This window comes from Apodemus sylvaticus, chromosome 5 (genome assembly GCF_947179515.1).
Source record: "Apodemus sylvaticus chromosome 5, mApoSyl1.1, whole genome shotgun sequence".
Taxonomy (NCBI): Eukaryota; Metazoa; Chordata; class Mammalia; order Rodentia; family Muridae; genus Apodemus; species Apodemus sylvaticus.
The window spans coordinates 40986022-41004787 of NC_067476.1; positions in this window are offsets into that span (position 1 = coordinate 40986022).

Below are 18766 nucleotides of genomic sequence, written 5' to 3' on the forward strand. Positions count from 1 at the left end.
ATCAGTATCCATGGAAATATTAATAAATAGCTAAACTAGGGGGTCTAATCCTTGCCTAATCACGAGGCACCCCTGGGCTTGCCTCAGGTCTTGGTGGCCAGATCCCCCAGGCTTCTTCGAATCTGGACTTCATTTCTCAGGATCCTCACTTCCTCCAAATGGATAGAATGTAGGTGGGACCTGTCTGCACATGGAGCCACAGTGCCCACCTCTGTGGCAAATTTCTTTCCCTTTCCACTTTGTTTTCAACTGACCTTGGAAAACTTAACCTTGCTTGCTTTCTCCCAACATGTTTAGATTTTTATGGTTTTGTTCAACACTTTGCTGAGATTCACTATTTTCTGGGAAGAATTTCAGGAATAATCTTAATTTGTATTATAATTTTGGTTTGGTCTCTCCTCACCAAGCTATGACTGTAAGCTCACAAGTATATAATTTTACACACACACACACACACACACACACACACACACACATGTTATATTTATATATATACATATCACAAGAAGAAGTTTAAGAACAAAAACTGTAGTCTGCTTGGTTTGTTCATTTTTCATTCTAGGGTAACTGTATGTGGGCTTTAGATATTTAAAACATATTTACCTATAAGGAAGCAGAGAAGCACACAAATATAAAAGTAAGAGAAAGAATCTTTAAGACAACAGAGGAATCGATATTTTAGGAAAATCTATTGAAATATCAATGAATAAGAAAAACTACTTTTTGAACTATAAAAAAGAATTAGCAAAGCAGAGTTCTAGTACTAAATGTTGTCAAAGAACGAGAAAAGAAGTAACAACAATAATCAATGCATGGAGGGCGTGAATACTTTCACAGAGGGGCAGAAACACAGAAGGCTTGCCTTGTACTTTGAAGAGAAGCATTCAGTCTTGTTCTTAGTAAGAGAGATGTGTCAGGACTGATAGAGACTTCTGATGCTCAAGACTGAGTATGGAGTACCACATTTTACTTTCTGTTAAAAACTTAAAAACAAAACAAAACAACAACAACAAAAAACTAGATAGACCATATGAAATAAAATGCATTGTCTTTGGAGAATAAACAACCAGGGTATCGAACCCCTAAAGAAAACAAAGACAGAGAAATGAGTAAGAAAGAGGAAGGGGGATGAAAGGGAGGGGGGAAGCCAAGAGGGAGCGAGGGAGGGAGGGAAGGAAGACAGCAAGCTTTAAACACACTGATGTTGTGAGCCTAGAGGCAGATTCCAGACTTCAGTGTGGAAGGGAAAACGGAGCCTTGGGTTGTCCCACTGAGAGGATTTTGCGTCTGGAACACGGGGCTGGGATTTGTGAGAGCAAGTCTGAGTGAGGAGACTAGCTCTGATGGATGGAGGCTGAGGGGATTCTCAGGGCACTCTTGAGTCTTTCACAGGTTATTAGTCTACACAGGCACAAGAGGAAAGTACCTGAGACTGGGTTCAAAAACCGCTGGAAATCAGTATGCAGACTAATTCCCGGACTTCACACATGACTGGGAATAGCTTATATTCATAGCAGCTTGAGTGGGATTGAATAGAATCCTAAGAAGCAGGGAAAAATTGGCCCCAACGACTGACTAGATTTATCCTAACAACGTTTAAAAACAGGCCTTGGAATGGTCCAACTGGCTTCAAATTCCTCAGCTGTACCCAACAATGCAGTCCAGTTGAGGAGTAAGAAAGTGAACAAGAAACACAAAACCACAATGTCCTCCTAAAAATATTTTTTAAAAGGTTAATGAATGCAAATAGGCAGAAATGATAGCACTGAAATATAAGAACCTAACCTAATTGTAATAAACATTCTTTATATGTCTGAGAAAGCTTTGAAATCTGGACACTGTCATGAGAGAAATTAAAGTCATATAAAAATAAGGAAATGTTACCTGTGGTGGCTGATTTTTGCCAACCTGACTGACTCTATCTAGGGATCACACATGTCTGTGAAGTAGTTTCCAGAGAGGTTAACTGAGGAGAGGAGACCCATCCCTACCCTGAATGGGTTGTGCCATGTTATGGGCTGGAGAGCAGGACTGAATAAAGCAGAGCATGGAAGCTGAATGCTCGCCTTCCCTCTCTGCTGTTTGACACAAGGCGAGCAGCTGCCTGAGGGTGACACCAGGACTTGGTACCCTGCCATGACAAACTCTAACCTTTCTTAACTCATGAGACCAATCAACCAACCCTTCCATTCTTGTAGTCAAGCATTATGTTAAGTCACAGAAAAATGGTTAAAACTCAACGGCTGAAATGTACTAAACTGGTGTGATAGCTAATTTTGATCGCCAACTTGATTAGATATGAAATCAACTAAAAGGCATACCTTTGGGTAGTCTATGGAAGAATTTCCAGGAAAGATTAAGGTGGGTGAATCAAGGGAAGACGCTTCCACAGAATGGGTAGAACTTTCTGGCAGCAGGCCAAAAATAAAGAGTTCTAAGAGAAAAGTATTGCTTGCCTACCTGTAAGCCTTTGGGTTGATGAGTGGTACTATCTGTTTTTGTTGATGTTTCTGGGGTTTTTTTTTCTCATAATAGAAGCCAGCTTCTCCCTCCTACAGAATGGACTGATGACCAGAGGCTCTTCGGTATTCTTTGAATCTTAAGCATTGAGCCTCATCGGCTGATCCGCCACTGGAATCTCAACCTTTCCATTATGCAGACAGCCATGGTTGGACTGCCAGGCGGGCATTGTGTAAGCCAATCTAATAAAGCCCTTAGTAATAAATATATTATTTATTATCAGTTCTGTTACTCCACAGAACCCCGACTGATATAGTAAGGTTACTAGTAAATTGGCCATCCAACAATAAGTACATTTGAAGACAGCAGTAGGAAATACCTAAAGCAGCAGTTCAGAAAACTATTCTGAAAAAGATAATTGATCACGGTTTATTATACACCATTAAATTGTCTACTATACATTTAATTAACAGAAAAGGGAGCAAGGGCAGAAATATTTGAAGAAATACTGATCAAAAACTTTCAAATTAGGTGAAAATCAGAAATCCATAGTTTCAAGAAATTCAATTAATCTAGGACATAAAATGTGAAATTAGGATGAAGCAAATGATTGAAAACCACAAATAAGAAAACCTTAAAATCAGAAAGATCATATGCACATATGTACAGAAGACCAGTTTTAGGAGTGACAATTCTTATCAAGTAGAGGGCAGATCAGAAAACAATAGAAATTTACCTTTAAAGCACTGAAAGAAACCTTTTGCCTAGAATTTTTTAACCAGTCAAAATGAGCAATAGAGGAAAGAGACAGATAAACTGTTTTTGTTGGAATATGAAATGTCCCCTATAAATTGACATATTTGAGCTGATGGTTCTGTTTGGGAAGGCTGCAGAACCTTCGAGAGGTAGATCTTGCGGAAGGAGGTGAGTCCCTGGGGATGTGTTAGTTATTTGCAGTCCAGACCCACTCCCTGCTCTCTCTTTGGAGATGCCATTATGATCAAGCACTTTCCTGCTCCTGCCAGCGTGCTCCCCTGCCTAGTGCCTGGTCTTCCCCACCACAATGGTCTCTATCCCCCTGAAACTGTAAATTCAAACAAGTTCTTTCTAAAGTTGCTGTGATCAAGGTATTTTTGTCACAGTAAAAGAAAAGAAATTAATACAGGACCCTGTGCTGAGAAGGGGAGCCTCTGCTGGGGTCAACCTGACTGTTTAAACCTGCTTTTAGGCCTTTGTTTTGAAGAAGGAACATGGAAGATTTTGAAACTTTGGACCAGAAAAGCCATTGGATGCTGTAAGTAGAGGTTAATGGGCCATCCTACTGAGAACTTGGGAGAAAGTAAAGCTGAGAGAACTGCAAACAATGGTACCTGAAATTTCCAAGGAAACAGGGACCCTATTGCACTAGGGGACATTCATGAGGTATTTTGTCAAACAATCCAACTTCCTTCTGCCAGCGTTCTGAGAGAATGTGAGTCTGGATGAATTACAAAGTAGTGGACTAATTTATTTGGTGGGGGAAATTTCAATAGTGTAATATCTAGTCTGTGGAATCATTGCTGATGATCACATACTATACTTAAACAGGTCTCCAAAATGAGCAACAGGAGGGGTAGAACGAAGGTCTTTAAAATGTACAGTTTAGAGAGAAACTGGGCACCAGGGTTACACAAAAGCATGTGCTCAAAAAGGAGGATCTAATTACCAAGGAGATTGATGCCATTAAGGAGAAGCCCCCACTCTGCAATGGAACAATAGGAAAAGTGTCCTGCGGGGAAGATCCCACCCACCAACAGTCTCTGTGAAAGGAAAGAGCCTAAGGGGTTTTCAGCCTACAGAAGATGCTGCAGCTGTGGTCCGAGGAGGCCAGGCTCCATCCCCAGCTGTGGTCCAAGGGGACCAGGCTCCATCCCCAGCTGTGGTCCGAGGAGGCCAGGCTCCATCTCCAGCTGTGGTCCGAGGAGGCCAGGCTCCATCTCCAGCAAGCAGCAAACTGTTTCCTACAGGATTTGGAGGAATGAAAGAGCCAAGACTGAAGAAGTTGGTGGATTCTTCTTTTGTGTTTTGGAGAGCCGCTGAGACAAGGCAACAAACACATGGTAGGGTTGGAGTACCTGCACGGATATTCTAAGAAATTATGATCCTCATGAAATTATGAAGGTGTAGACTGGGCTATAATGGAGCCTTTGGAATGTTGGAGATGTCAGAGTGAGAGAATGGCTCCTAAGGAAAGCTGTATACCGGGAGGGAGTTTGCAAATGGCTGCAATAACGAAAGAAAGATGACAGAAATCAACAAGTAGCAATGTTAATTTAAAGTCAACCATGCTATTAATACCTTAAATGTATGTAAATTAAATCCCCAATTAATATGTGAATATTGTTACACTGTGCAAAAGTTCAGGACTCAATAATACACTGCTTATAAGAAATCCATATGAAATCTAAGGACATAGATAAAAGTAAAAAAAAACAACAACAACAACAAAAGAAAAGCAGGGAGAAGTTATAACATTTTGTACCACATGCCATGGAACACTTTCTTTTGAGTATAACTATTGCCATTGTAAGCAGAGACCACCAAGATCTGGTTTGTTGATATTACCTCTTAGAGGGTGGGGACATGGAGAGTTGTCATTAGCTTCTCACATGAGATTTCAGCCTCCCCCTCCTAAGTTTCTTTGCTAACTATATATAAGTCTGTCCCAGTCACCCGTGGTGGTCTCAGGTAGGGATAGAGTATCCAGTATATAAGGTTAACCATTACCTTATATACTGGATATATAAGGCAGGTTTAGGTTACCATAAATCCTGTGCTGAGATGTGTGTGTGTGTGTGTGTGTGTGTCTGTGTGTGTGATGAGGCTGATTTGGGGTCACTCATATTCCTGTGACTAATCCCTTATCCATGCTTCTATAAACAATCAGCAAGTACTCGTTGGTTCAATAAGCTAGGCCTGGGTGGGATAATTATTTTGTTCTGTCATTGGTATTATATCTGGGGTGAATGGATGTTTGTTCAATATCCTCAGAAAAAATTCATATGACACTAGTCGTCTTAGTTTGTGTTTTACTGCTGTGAAGAGACACCATGACCAAGGACAAAATTTAATTGGAGCTGGTTTAAAGGTTCAGAGTTTCAGTCCATTATCATTATGGCAGAAAGACAGCAGTGTCCAGGCAGGCCCAGCACTGGAGCACAAAGGCAAACAAGAGAAGGCTGGCTTCCAGGCAGCGAGGAGGAAGGTCTCTCAAAGCCCACCCCCACAGCGACACATATCCTCCAACTATGCCACACCTCCTAATAGTGCTACTCCCTGGGCCAAGCATGTTCAAACCACCACACCAGGTAAACACTAAGTAAAAGGGCCACCAGTGCACAGTAGCACTTGGCTGTAACCTAGCACTCAGAAGACTGAAGCAGGAAGATTGCAGTCTTGAGGCTAGCCTGGACAACAAATTCAGATCTTGTGTCAGAAAAGCAAAAGAAAAATACAAATAACAAATAGACCTGATTGCACAGTACATTTTATAACAAAACGTAATAATAGTGAGCTGGCTCCTTTTTATTTCCACTCAACACAAGCTGAGAGGAGGCAACCTCAACTGAAAACACTTCCTTAAGATCAGGCTGTAGGCAAGCTTGTAGGCATTTCCTTAGGGCTTGAGGTGGAGGGCCCAGATCCTTGGGGCAGTGTCACCTAAGCTGGTGCTCCTGGGTTCTATCAGAAAGCTGGCTAAGCAAGTCATGCCCAGCAAGCCAGTAGCAGCATCCTTCTATGGTCTTGGTATCAGCTCCTACCTCCAGCTTCTGTCCTGCTTGAGTTCCTGCCTTGATTTCTTCAATGAACTATGATATGGAAGTGTAAGCAAAATAAGCATACATTATGCCTGATGGCAAAACTTGCAGCAAACTTCATCAATATGATAAAGAACAAATATCCCCCCAAACAAAACAAACAACAAACCCCAAATCTTACATCTTAAATCACAATCACTAATAAAAGACCAACGCGTTCCCCCTTTGAATCAAGAACAATGGAAGTGGGCTGGAAGATGTCTTATCATTTGAGAGCATTTTCTGGTCTTTAGAAGGTTCTGCTTCCCAGGGCATCCACCCTCCCACATACCCACATGTGGGGACACACACACCTACACAGAATTAAAGACATGCTTCTGGCTTGGAATAGTTTAGTCTTATGAAGTCAAGTTTTAAATGAAATTGATTTATCTGTAATTCCTTCATGATGTCAACTAAAATTTCAGTATATTTATAAAACTGACAAGTTAGTTCTAAAACATCTGTGGAAATAAGATCTTAGAATGACCAACATGACTTTGAAAAATAATATTGTAGGACTCACACACATCCTGCTTTAATACTTAGTATAAAACTATCTACTGCAGCCATTAGGTAGTGCAATATTGCTATATAGGGAGGCATGCAGGCTAATGAACCAGATGCACATATGACTGGGAGATGTTTGGCTGTGGTTTCAGAATGGCCTTTCCAATGAGTGATAGATACGTGAATGAGAAGTTCAACTCTTGCCTTACATTGTACACAAAAATGAAAATAGATTAATGATAGAAATAAAAAAAGTGAAATTATTTAACTATTAAAAATATAAGAAAGTTTAGTGACTGTTAGATAAGAAACCCAAAGCATCAGCTATAAGCTCATAAATTATTACATTGACTTTTTTTTATCTTTTTTTTATTCGATATAATTTATTTACATTTCAAATGATTTCCCCTTTTCTAGCCCCCCCACTCCCCGAAAGTCCCGTAAGCCCCCTTCTCTTCCCCTGTCCTCCCTCCCACCCCTTCCCACTTCCCCGTTCTGGTTTTGCCGAATACTGTTTCACTGAGTCTTTCCAGAACCAGGGGCCACTCCTCCTTTCTTCTTGTATCTCATTTGATGTGTGGATTATGTTTTGGGTATTCCAGTTTTCTAGGTTAATAACCACTTATTAGTGAGTGCATACCATGATTCACCTTTTGAGTCTGGGTTACCTCACTTAGTATGATGTTCTCTAGCTCCATCCATTTGCCTAAGAATTTCATGAATTCATTGTTTCTAATGGCTGAATAGTACTCCATTGTGTAGATATACCACATTTTTTGCATCCACTCATCTGTTGAGGGATACCTGGGTTCTTTCAAGCATCTGTCAATTATAAATAGGGCTGCTATGAACATAGTAGAGCATGTATCCTTATTACATGGTGGGGAATCTCCAGATATATGCCCAGGAGTGGTATAGCAGGATCTTCTGGAAGTGAGGTGCCCAGTTTTCAGAGGAACCGCCAGAGTGATTTCCAGAGTGATTGTACCAATTTGCAACCCCACCAGCAGTGGAGGAGTGTTCCTCTTTCTCCACATCCTCTCCAACACCTGCTGTCTCCTAAATTTTTAATCTTAGCCATTCTGACTGGTGTAAGATGAAATCTTAGGGTTGTTTTGATTTGCATTTCCCTAATGACTAATGAAGTTGAGCATTTTTTAAGATGCTTCTCTGCCATCCGAAGTTCTTCAGGTGAGAATTCTTTGTTTAACTCTGTACCCCATTTTTTAATAGGGTTGTTCGGTTTTCTGGAGTCTAACTTCTTGAGTTCTTTATATATATTGGATATTAGCCTCTATCTGATGTAGGATTGGTGAAGATCTTTTCCCAATTTGTTGGTTGCCGATCTGTCCTCTTGATGGTGTCCTTTGCCTTACAGAAACTCTGTAACCTTATGAGGTCCCATTTGTCAATTCTTGCTCTTAGAGCATACGCTATTGGTGTTCTGTTCAGAAACTTTCTCCCTGTACCGATGTCCTCAAGGGTCTTCCCCAGTTTCTTTTCTATTAGCTTCAGAGTGTCTGGCTTTATGTGGAGGTCCTTGATCCATTTGGATTTGAGCTTAGTACAAGGAGACAAGGATGGATCAATTCGCATTCTTCTGCATGCTGACCTCCAGTTGAACCAGCACCATTTGTTGAAGAGGCTATCTTTTTTCCATTGGATGTTTTCAGCCTCTTTGTCGAGGATCAAGTGGCCATAGGTGTGTGGGTTCATTTCTGGATCTTCAATCCTGTTCCATTGATCCTCCTGCCTGTCACTGTACCAATACCATGCAGTTTTTAACACTATTGCTCTGTGGTATTGCTTGAGGTCAGGGATACTGATTCCCCCAGATTTTCTTTTGTTGCTGAGAATCGTTTTAGCTATCCTGGGTTTTTTGTTGTTCCAGATGAATTTGATAATTGCTCTTTCTAACTCTGTGAAGAATTGAGTTGGGATTTTGATGGGTATTGCATTGAATCTGTATAGTGCTTTAGGCAAAATGGCCATTTTAACTATATTGATTCTACCGATCCATGAGCATGGGAGGTTTTCCCATTTTTTGAGGTCTTCTTCCATTTCCTTCTTCAGAGTCTTGAAGTTCTTGTCATACAGATCTTTCACATGTTTGGTAAGAGTCACCCCAAGATACTTTATACTGTTTGTGGCTATTGTGAAGGGGGTCATTTCCCTAATTTCTTTCTCAGCCTGCTTATCCTTTGAGTATAGGAAGGCCACTGATTTGCTGGAGTTGATTTTATAACCTGCCACTTTGCTGAAGTTGTTTATCAGCTGTAGGAGCTCTCTAGTGGAGTTCTTTGGGTCACTTAGGTAGACGATCATGTCGTCTGCAAATAATGATAGTTTGACTTCTTCCTTTCCAATTTGTATCCCTTTGACCTCCTTATGTTGTCGAATTGCCCGAGCTAGTACCTCAAGTACAATATTGAAAAGATAAGGAGAAAGGGGGCAGCCTTGTCTGGTCCCTGATTTCAGTGGGATTGCTTCAAGTTTCTCTCCATTTAGTTTGATGCTGGCTACCGGTTTGCTGTATATTGCTTTTACTATGTTTAGGTATGGGCCTTGAATTCCTGTTCTCTCCAAGACTATAAGCATGAAGGGATGCTGAATTTTGTCAAATGCTTTTTCAGCATCCAATGAAATGACCATGTGGTTTTTTTCTTTGAGTTTGTTTATGTAGTGGATTGTATTGATGGATTTCCGTATGTTGAACCAACCCTGCATTCCCAGGATAAAGCCTACTTGATCATGGTGGATGATCGTTTTGATGTGTTCTTGGATTCGGTTGGCAAGAATTTTATTGAGTATTTTTGCATCTATGTTCATAAGGGAAATTGGTCTGAAGTTCTCTTTCTTTGTTGGATCTTTTTGTGGCTTTGGTATCAGCGTAATTGTGGCTTCGTAGAAGGAATTGGGTAGTGTTCCTTCTGTTTCTATTTTGTGGAATAGTTTGAAGAGTATTGGTGTTAACTCTTCTTTGAAGGTCTGGTAGAATTCTGCACTGAAGCCATCTGGTCCTGTGCTTTTTTTGGTTGGAAGACTTTCTATGACTCCTTCTATTTCTTTAGACATTATGGGACTGTTTAGATGGTCTAGTTGGTCCTGATTTAATTTTGGTATTTGGTATCTGTCAAGGAAATTGTCCATTTCCTCCAGATTCTCCAGTTGTGTTGAGTACAGGCTCTTGTAGTAGGATCTGATGATTTTTTGGATTTCCTCAGTTTCCGTTGTTATATCTCCCTTTTCATTTCTAAGTTTGTTAATTTGGATACTTTCTCTGTGCCCTTTGGTCAGTCTGGCTAAGGGTTTATCTATCTTGTTGATTTTCTCAAAGAACCAGCTCCTGGTTTTGTTGATTTTTTGTATGGTTCTCTTTGTTTCTACTTGATTGATTTCGGCCCTGAGTTTGATGATTTCCTGCCTTCTCCTCCTCCTGGGCGAAATAGCTTCTTTTTGTTCTAGGGCTTTCAGGTGTGTCATTAAGCTGGTAATGTATGCTCTCTCCATTTTCTTTTTGGAGGCACTCAGGGCTATGAGTTTTCCTCTTAGCACTGCTTTCATTGTGTCCCATAGATTTGGGTATGTTGTGTTTACATTTTCATTATGTTCTAAAAAGTCTTTAATTTCTTTCTTTATTTCTTCCTTGACCAAGGTATCATTGAGTAGAGTATTGTTCAGTTTGCACGTGTATGTGGGTTTTCTGTTGTTTCTGTTGCTATTGAAGATCACTTTTACTCCATAGTGATCAGATAGGAGGCATGGGATTAGTTCTATCTTCTTATATTTGTTTAGGTCTGTCTTGTGACCAATTATATGGTCGATTTTGGAGAAGGTACCATGAGGTGCTGAGAAAAAGGTATATTCTTTTGTTTTAGGATAGAATGTTCTATATATATCTGTTAAATCTAATTGGTCCAAAGCTTCAATTAGTTTCATTGTGTCCCTGTTTAGTTTCTGTTTTCCTGATCGGTCCATTGAGGAAAGTGCAGTGTTGAAGTCACCCACAATTATTGTGTTAGGTGCAATGTGTGCTTTTAGTTTTAATAAAGTTTCTTTTATGAAAGAGGGTGCCCTTGCATTTGGGGCATAGATGTTCAGGATTGACAGTTCTTCTTTTTGTATTTTTCCTTTGACCAGCAAGAAGTGTCCCTCAGGGTCCCTTTTGATGACTTTGGGTTGAATCTGATATTAAAATGGATACTCCAGCTTGTTTCCTGAGACCATTTGCTTGTAGAATTGTCTTCCAGCCTTTTACTCTAAGGTAGTGTTTGTCTTTGACCCTGAGGTGTGTTTCCTGTAAGCAGCAAAATGTAGGGTCCTGTTTACGTATCCAGTCAGTTAGTCTGTGTCTTTTTATTGGGGCATTAAGTCCATTGATGTTAAGAGATATTAAGGAATAGTGATTGTTACTTCCTATCATTTTTGATGTTATTTTTTACATTTGAATGCTTATCTTCTTTTGGGTTTGATGAAAGGTTACTATCTTGCTTTTTCCAGGGTGAAGTTTCCCTCCTTGCATTGGTGTTGTCCTCCTATTATCCTTTTTAGGGCCGGGTTTGTGGATAGATATTGGGTAAACTTGGTTTTGTCATGAAATATCTTAGTTTCTCCATCTATGGTGATTGAGAGTTTTGCTGGATATAGTAGTTTTGGTTGGCATTTGTGTTCTCTTAGAGTCTGCATGAGATCTGCCCAGGACCTTCTAGCCTTCATAGTCTCAGGTGAAAAGTCTGCTGTGATTCTGATAGGTCTTCCTTTATATGTTACTTGGCCTTTTTCTCTTACTGCCTTTAGTATTCTTTCTTTGTTTAGAACATTTGGTGTTTTGATTATTATGTGACGGGAAGTATTTCTGTTCTGGTCCAGTCTGTTTGGAGTTCTGTAGGCTTCTTGTATATTCATGGGCATCTCTCTCTTTAGGTTAGGGAAGTTTTCTTCCATAATTTTATTGAAGATATTTGCTGGCCCTTTAAGTTGTAAATCTTCACTCTCATCTATGCCTATAATCCTTAGGTTTGGTCTTCTCATTGTGTCCTGGATTTCCTGGATATTTTGGGTTACAAGCTTTTTGCATTTTGCATTTTCTTTAACTGTTGAGTCCATGGTTTCTATGGAATCTTCAGCATCTGAGATTCTTTCTTCTATCTCTTGTATTCTGTTGTTGATGTTTGCATCTCTGTCCCCCGATTTCTTCCCAAGGCTTTCTATCTCCAAAGTTGTCTCCCTTTGAGTTTTCTTAGTTGTTTCTACTTCTGATTTTAGATCCTGGATGGTTTTGCTTAGCTCCTTCACTTGCATGTTTGTGTTTTCCTGTAATTCTTTAAGAGATTTTTGTGTTTCCTTTTTCATGACCTCAGCCTGTTGACCAAAGTTCTCCCGTATTTCTTTAAGAGATTTTTGTGTTTCGTCTTTCATGACCTCAGCCTGTTGACCAAAGTTCTCCTGTATTTCTTTAAGTGTTTTTTGCATTTCCTCCTTGTTGGCTTTTGTATTCTCCTGGATTTCTTTCAATGATTTTTGTGTTTCCCTTGCAAGGGCTTCTAACGTTTGATCCATTTTCTCCTGAATTTCTTTAAGTATGTCCTTCCTGTGTTCCTGTACCAGCATCATGACCAGTGATTTTAAATCCAAATCTTGTTTTACTGGTGTGATGGGGTATCCAGGACATGTTGGTAGAGGAGAATTGGGTTCAGATGTTGCCATATTGCCTTGATTTCTGTTAGTGACGTTCCTGCGTTTGCCTTTTGCCATCTAGTTCTCACTGGTGTTAGTTTGTCTTGTCAGTGCTGGACTCACCAGTGCAAGCTGCCCCTTCCCAGTTGGCCTCTGGTGCACAGCTTACCTCCTGCACTGCTTGTAGACAGGGTGCTGCTGCCCAGGCTGTTCAGATCCCAATGCAGGCACCCGAAGGCTCCCGCTGGGGCCCGCTGGATTCACTGGAGCACACTGACTTCTCCCAGCTGGCCTCCCGGAAGCCCAGCTAGCCACTTGCAGGACTTGGAGATGTGGTGCTGCCGCCCAGGCTGATCTGGATCCAGAAGCGGAGGGAGTAGAGCTGAGGGCTGTCGCCTGAGGCCTTGCCCCAGATTGTGTCTGTGGAGCAGATGGAGCCAGTGTGCACCCCCAGGGAGTGCTGATGGTGTATACTGCTGTGATCTCCCCTGTGTTCTGCTCACTCCGCTGGGCAGCCGATCCGCCAACCGGGCTGTCGCACACAAGGTTAGCCTTGCCGCCCAGTCCCTGAGTCCAGGCAAAAGCCTGGGAGGCCAAGGTCCGAGCAAAGTTCCCCTAGGGCTATGACTGTTAATTGGGTCTGCCAGGTGACTAGGCTGAAAGCGCCGGGAGAGTCTGCTGTGCTAACAATCCCCTGGGTGGGTTGACTCACAGATGGCCCACCAAGCTGCCCAGTCCTTGGGGTCAGTCCTGTGCCTTTTGGGACCTAGACCCTCGCTTTGTTAGCCTCAGGCTATGCTTGTTATAGGTCTGCCCGCCAGAGCTCTCTGTCATCCTGCAGGCAAAATGGCGGCAGCGCGCGCGCAGGCCTGGGCAAAAATCTCCCTGGCTGGGTTGGCACCCTGATGGCCCCCCGACCAGCCCAGGGCCTGGGTGCAGGCCAACGCCCGTCGGGCTCAGACCACCGCGGTGTTGGCCTCGGATTATGTTTGTGTACCTGTCTGTCCGATCCCCGGAGTCTGGAACCAAGGTGGATGCACCTCTCCTGACTGGTGTGAGGCCGAGTTCTGAAGTGGCCTCCGTGCAGGAAAGGCGCAGCACAACTGCAGCTGCTTGCTGCCCGGCTGGTCAGCGAAGGTCAGTGGTCGTGGGCGCAGGGCCTAACTGGTCCCTGTGTCGCCCTGGCTCCACTGCTGATGGCCCTTCAGCTGGACCAGCTACTGCTGCCTACATTGACTTTTATTAAAATTGGCAAGAAATACAACCTGAAGTTCAGCATGTTACTACACATATGTAATCTCAACATCCAGGATGCTGAGACAGTAGGATTGTGAACTTGAGGCCAGCCTGGCTTGACTAGTAAGACTCTGTAAACAGAGTAAAACACAAACCTAACCTTCCAGCTCCTTATCCCAATGTCCCAGTGGTCACACAGGACAGACACAGATGTTGGCCTCACAGCGTGGTAGTCTGGTACAGCATGTGTGTTAGATTCTAAGAGGCTGAATTCTTTTTGTAAAATGGGGTGATCTAAGAACTAAAGGGACAGGAATGTAATGCTCTGGACAGCTGCAGAGACAGCTATGCATAAGTACTCAGAGGAAAATTTTCTTGTCTTTTGGGGTTTTTTTTTTCACCTACATAAATTATTGAATGAATTAAAAAAACAGTAAATAACGAAATACTAGACTCATTTGTTCTTCACAAGACTGTTGAGAAGATAAAAAGAAAGCCATAAAATGGAAGGAAATATGTATAAAATCCCTATTTTATGTGTATTCTCTTTGACTCCCAGCCTCTCTGTATCTCTCTCTCTCTTTCCTTCTCTCTTTCTCTCCTACAGCTTCCTCCCCTTTCTCTCTCTCTCTCTCTCTCTCTCTCTCTCTCTCTCTCTCTCTCTCTCTCTCTCTCTATGTTATCTCTGGCTCCCTGCCTGCCTGTCTGTCCATCTGTGTATGTGTGTGTGTGTGTGTGTGTGTTCTGTCTGTCTCTGTCTTTGTGTCTTTTGTGTATGTATGCATGCACGCATGGGTGTGTGCATGCATTTGTGTGTGTGTGTGTGTATGTGTGTGTTTGATGCTGGGGATTGAATTAAAATCTGCTGTGGTGTATATGTGTGTGTTCTACCTGTGAACTACCCTTATTCCTGACACTGTACTTTAACTGGAATATATAAGACTATTTAAACTCCATTAACAACAAATTTCTAGATATATGCTGAACATCCCTAATCTGAAAACCTAAAATCTGAATTGCCCTTAAATCTGAAGCTTTTGAGCAAGAAGATGATGTCATAAATGGAAAATTCCTTACATGATTGATTGTAACAGGTGACAATCAAAACTTGGGTACTTTAAAAACCACACTATAAAATAGCTTTCCAGCTATGCATGGGAGATGTCTGTTAAACATACTCCTGAAATAGATCATTATGTGTAAACAAATATGCCTAAGTCTGAAACTGGCGATACTGCTTGTCTCAGGAATTAAGATAAGACTGCAAGTGTGTGAAAAAGGCACTCTGTCAAAAACGTAAAAGTGGCACAGGCAATGATGCTCGACACTGACTATGACAAGGAGAAAAGCAAGCTAAAGCTTCAGTTACCAGCCTGTAACCTCTAAAGCGCCTGCAGTTCAAAGCTGAGGATATTTTTTTACTGGTGATGATGTGGTGTAAATAGAGATGTGTGAGAGGTGCTCACACACTGTTAGAGGGGTTTAAGAAATGGCACAGTCACTTTGGAAAATAATGACAGCTTCTTACAGTGCTAAAAATAGATACCATACCACTCTCTAATCTCATAGTTCTTTTAATTGTTTATACAAAAGAATAAAAATATATCTTTATATAAACATTTACATTTAATCATTTGTAGTGGTTTCATTCATAATAGCCCTAAAAAGGATGGGATAATATATGCCCCTCAACCGTTAAGTAGGCAAAAGAAAAGTTTGGCTTATCATGCTGTGTTAATCAGATTCTCTAGAAGAACAGAAGTGATGGAATGAATCTACTAAGTATATTAAAAGGGGACTTATTAGAGGGGCTTACTGGCTGTGCCTGGCTAGTCCAAAAATGGCTGTCTCACAACACTGTCATATCTAGCAGCAGATTATTGCTCTCTAGGAAAAAATATTAAAGTTTGGTATACACATTGGCATGAAAGTTACGAGCTTTTGCTAAATAAAGCCATGTAGAAGAGTATATACTCTATGATCCCTTTAAACCAAGTTCTGAAAGTAGAGTGCTATAGTAACTGAACAGCAGTGGATGGTTGTCAGGGATTAAAAATGGAACCAGGGTTTAGATACAGAGGGAAAGGAGGGATCCTTGTGGTTCATGGAAATATTCTATGCTTGCTGTGGTAGTGACTGCACAGGTATATGCATTGGTCAAAATCAATCAGATTTTTATATTAATTAAACTTTAATAGAGGTCATTTAAAAGCTGCTACTGTTAGTAATTCTTCCAGTCATGAAACTGACAGAACCTCTTAAAAGTTTGACAATGCATTGCAAATGTAAAGCCTTGAAGACACAGGTGTTCATGGAGTCTGTGGGTATAAGACAGATCATATTCACACAGCTGACTATTTGTTTTTATCAGTCAAAGTCACAAATGCATATAGTCCTATTCTCAGCCATTTTATTGCTTGTAAATTACTCCATTCAACAGGAAAAAATAGAAGACTATGTTTATACATTGTATTTTTCTAGTGTAAACTATAGAAGCTAAATGGTGGCTTAAAAATAAAAGGATAAAATGAAGAATTAACAAAGTCTACAGAATACAAACGCAGATGTTGCAGGAAAAATATCTAGAGAAGAAAGAAATGTTTCTAAAAGGGGAAAAAAAGACCATGGTGCTAAATAAGGATTTGGAGGGAGCTAATTATGATGCAAATTGATTAGACATTTAATTAATGTTCTTAAATCTTTCAGACATGCATGAAAGATGAACAAATGATATCTATAGAGGAAGTTATGAACATCTTGAAAACACACTCATTAAAATGTATTAAAAACATTCAACTCAGCCTCACTAGCTACAGATGACATTATTAAGATAATTACCATCTTTATTCAAGAAATACTGTAGGCTGGGTATTCACTGAAACTATAGAATGTCACTGAGACTATAGAATCTACCAGTAAGACCTTTTTTTTTTAGAAAGTTAAGAATTCCTTATTCACTTAATTTATTTTTGAGATGGCGGTTTCAAGAGGCTGCCCAGGTGGATCTGCAATTCCTTAGCTCAATCAATCCTCCTGTCTCAACCTTCTGAGTAAAATGGTCTACAAGTATAGTTCAGTATACCTGTCTGGAAGGGTATGATTTTATTTTTGAACATCAAAATCCAAACTCAGTTTTAAATATTTAAAAATTTTAAATATATATGAGTTGGATTATGGCACAGAATACCTGGAGGCTTTGAGGAGGAGCTGGTTAGTGAGGTGAGACCAGGTAGTGGGGGGGGGGGGATTTTCCAGGGGGAGGAGCATCTTTGAGTGTGGTGGGTAGCAAAAAGAGGGAGTGATGCACCCAGAGAAAAGGACTTCAGATGAGAGGCATGGAAGAAGAAGCTGGGTAAATGAGGAGGCATTAATATGGAGACCGTGAGCACTAGCTTGCATACCTAAACGAGGATGTCACAGGTAGCTTTGAGTAGGAGTGAGCTCCCTGCCCCATCGCCCACACCACATGTTTAGTAGAATTTCACATCCACCCATTGGCGACTAGGATAGATGGCAGGAGTGAGTGATCACAGGTAGAGACCACTTAGAAAATGGCTGTGATAAATGAGCTGTGAAGTGTCAAGGACATGGAGGGGGGGGCAAGAAGACAAGAAGGCATGGCTACACAATGGAATACCACACAAAACCCCTCAAGTGTGGTGACTGATCAGACATATGATGGAGAGAGGGAGGGGGAGGGAAGGAGGAAGAAGGACGGAGGGAGTGAAGACAAGAAGGAAGGAATGGAGGGGAGAAGAGAAAAGGGAAAGGAAGGGGAGGGAAGGGAAGGGAAGGGGAGGGGAGGGAAGGGAAGGGAAGGGAAAAGGAGGGGAGGGAAGGGGAGAGGAGGTGAGGGGAGGAGAGGAGAGGGGAGGAAAGGGAAAACTCAGAGGTGGATTTGGAGTCTGAGATTGTCACACAGACAGAAAGATAGCAACATTGGCAGAAATGAGGACATGAAAAAGACTCACTGGTGTAGAGGAGGAGGAGAAATCTTTTCTGTGGATCTTAAATACTGTGTTGGAACCTGGCATTGAATATCAAGTAAAAATGTTGAGAGGGTACTTAGGCAAGGAGCTATATACTGACCACTTGAAGAAGTACAGCTTCTTCCCTCAAATTCTTAGTCAGCTTGAGTAACCATGGGTGGCTTTCAGCGCCTGCTTTTCCTAACATTTGAGTAAGGTCAGTACTACCTACTTTGTAGGTAAGGATCTCTTCTGCTGCCCCAGAAACCAAGCCTTTGCTGTCTGCCTTATGAGAATGGTTGACTTCCTAAGGATCCTATCTCTGTAGATCGCCCCCCCCCATCCTCTCTTCCTTTGGCTTCTGTACAGTTACCCACAACCAAGGCTATTGGTCAGCTTTCCTTCCTTCAATTGACCCTTCCTTTCCCTATTTATCCTTCCAGTCTGATGGCATTTTAAAATTATCCAAGTCTGGTCTCTCTCTCTCTCTCTCTCTCTCTCTCTCTCTCTCTCTCTCTCTCTCTCTCTCGCTTTCCTTTGTTACTGGGATGTTCTCTATATAGTTATATAGTAAGTTGGAGGGAAGGTTGATCTTTTTATCACACACACACACATATATATATTTATGTTAAACATACACACACACACACACACACACACACACACACGAATGACAGCCTTCATAGGAAAGTGAGAAACAATGTTCTAGCATCTCAGAAAAAGAAAGCCTCATCTAGAACCCCTCATGATAATCCCAACCACCAGATACAAGCCATCTATACCAAACACTGAGGGCTTTTCTGTTGAATGTACGGTCCTTGCTGCTTCCTGACGCCCCATAGATGGCTGCTTTCCCTTTCCTTGCCTGTATTCCAGTCTGTGTCTCATGGCCCTTGCAGCGCTCAGCTCATGCTTTCCAATGTAGACCGTCTGAAAGAAGGAAAAACATCACAGTACCCAGTGATTCTGGGCGAGAAGATGTTAACTTTGTCTCAGGGTGCTGTGTTGTTTCAGTGAAGGGGCTCAGCGGGTGACTTTTGGAGGTGTTTTCTTCTGGGGGACCTCCTGGTGCAGACTCAA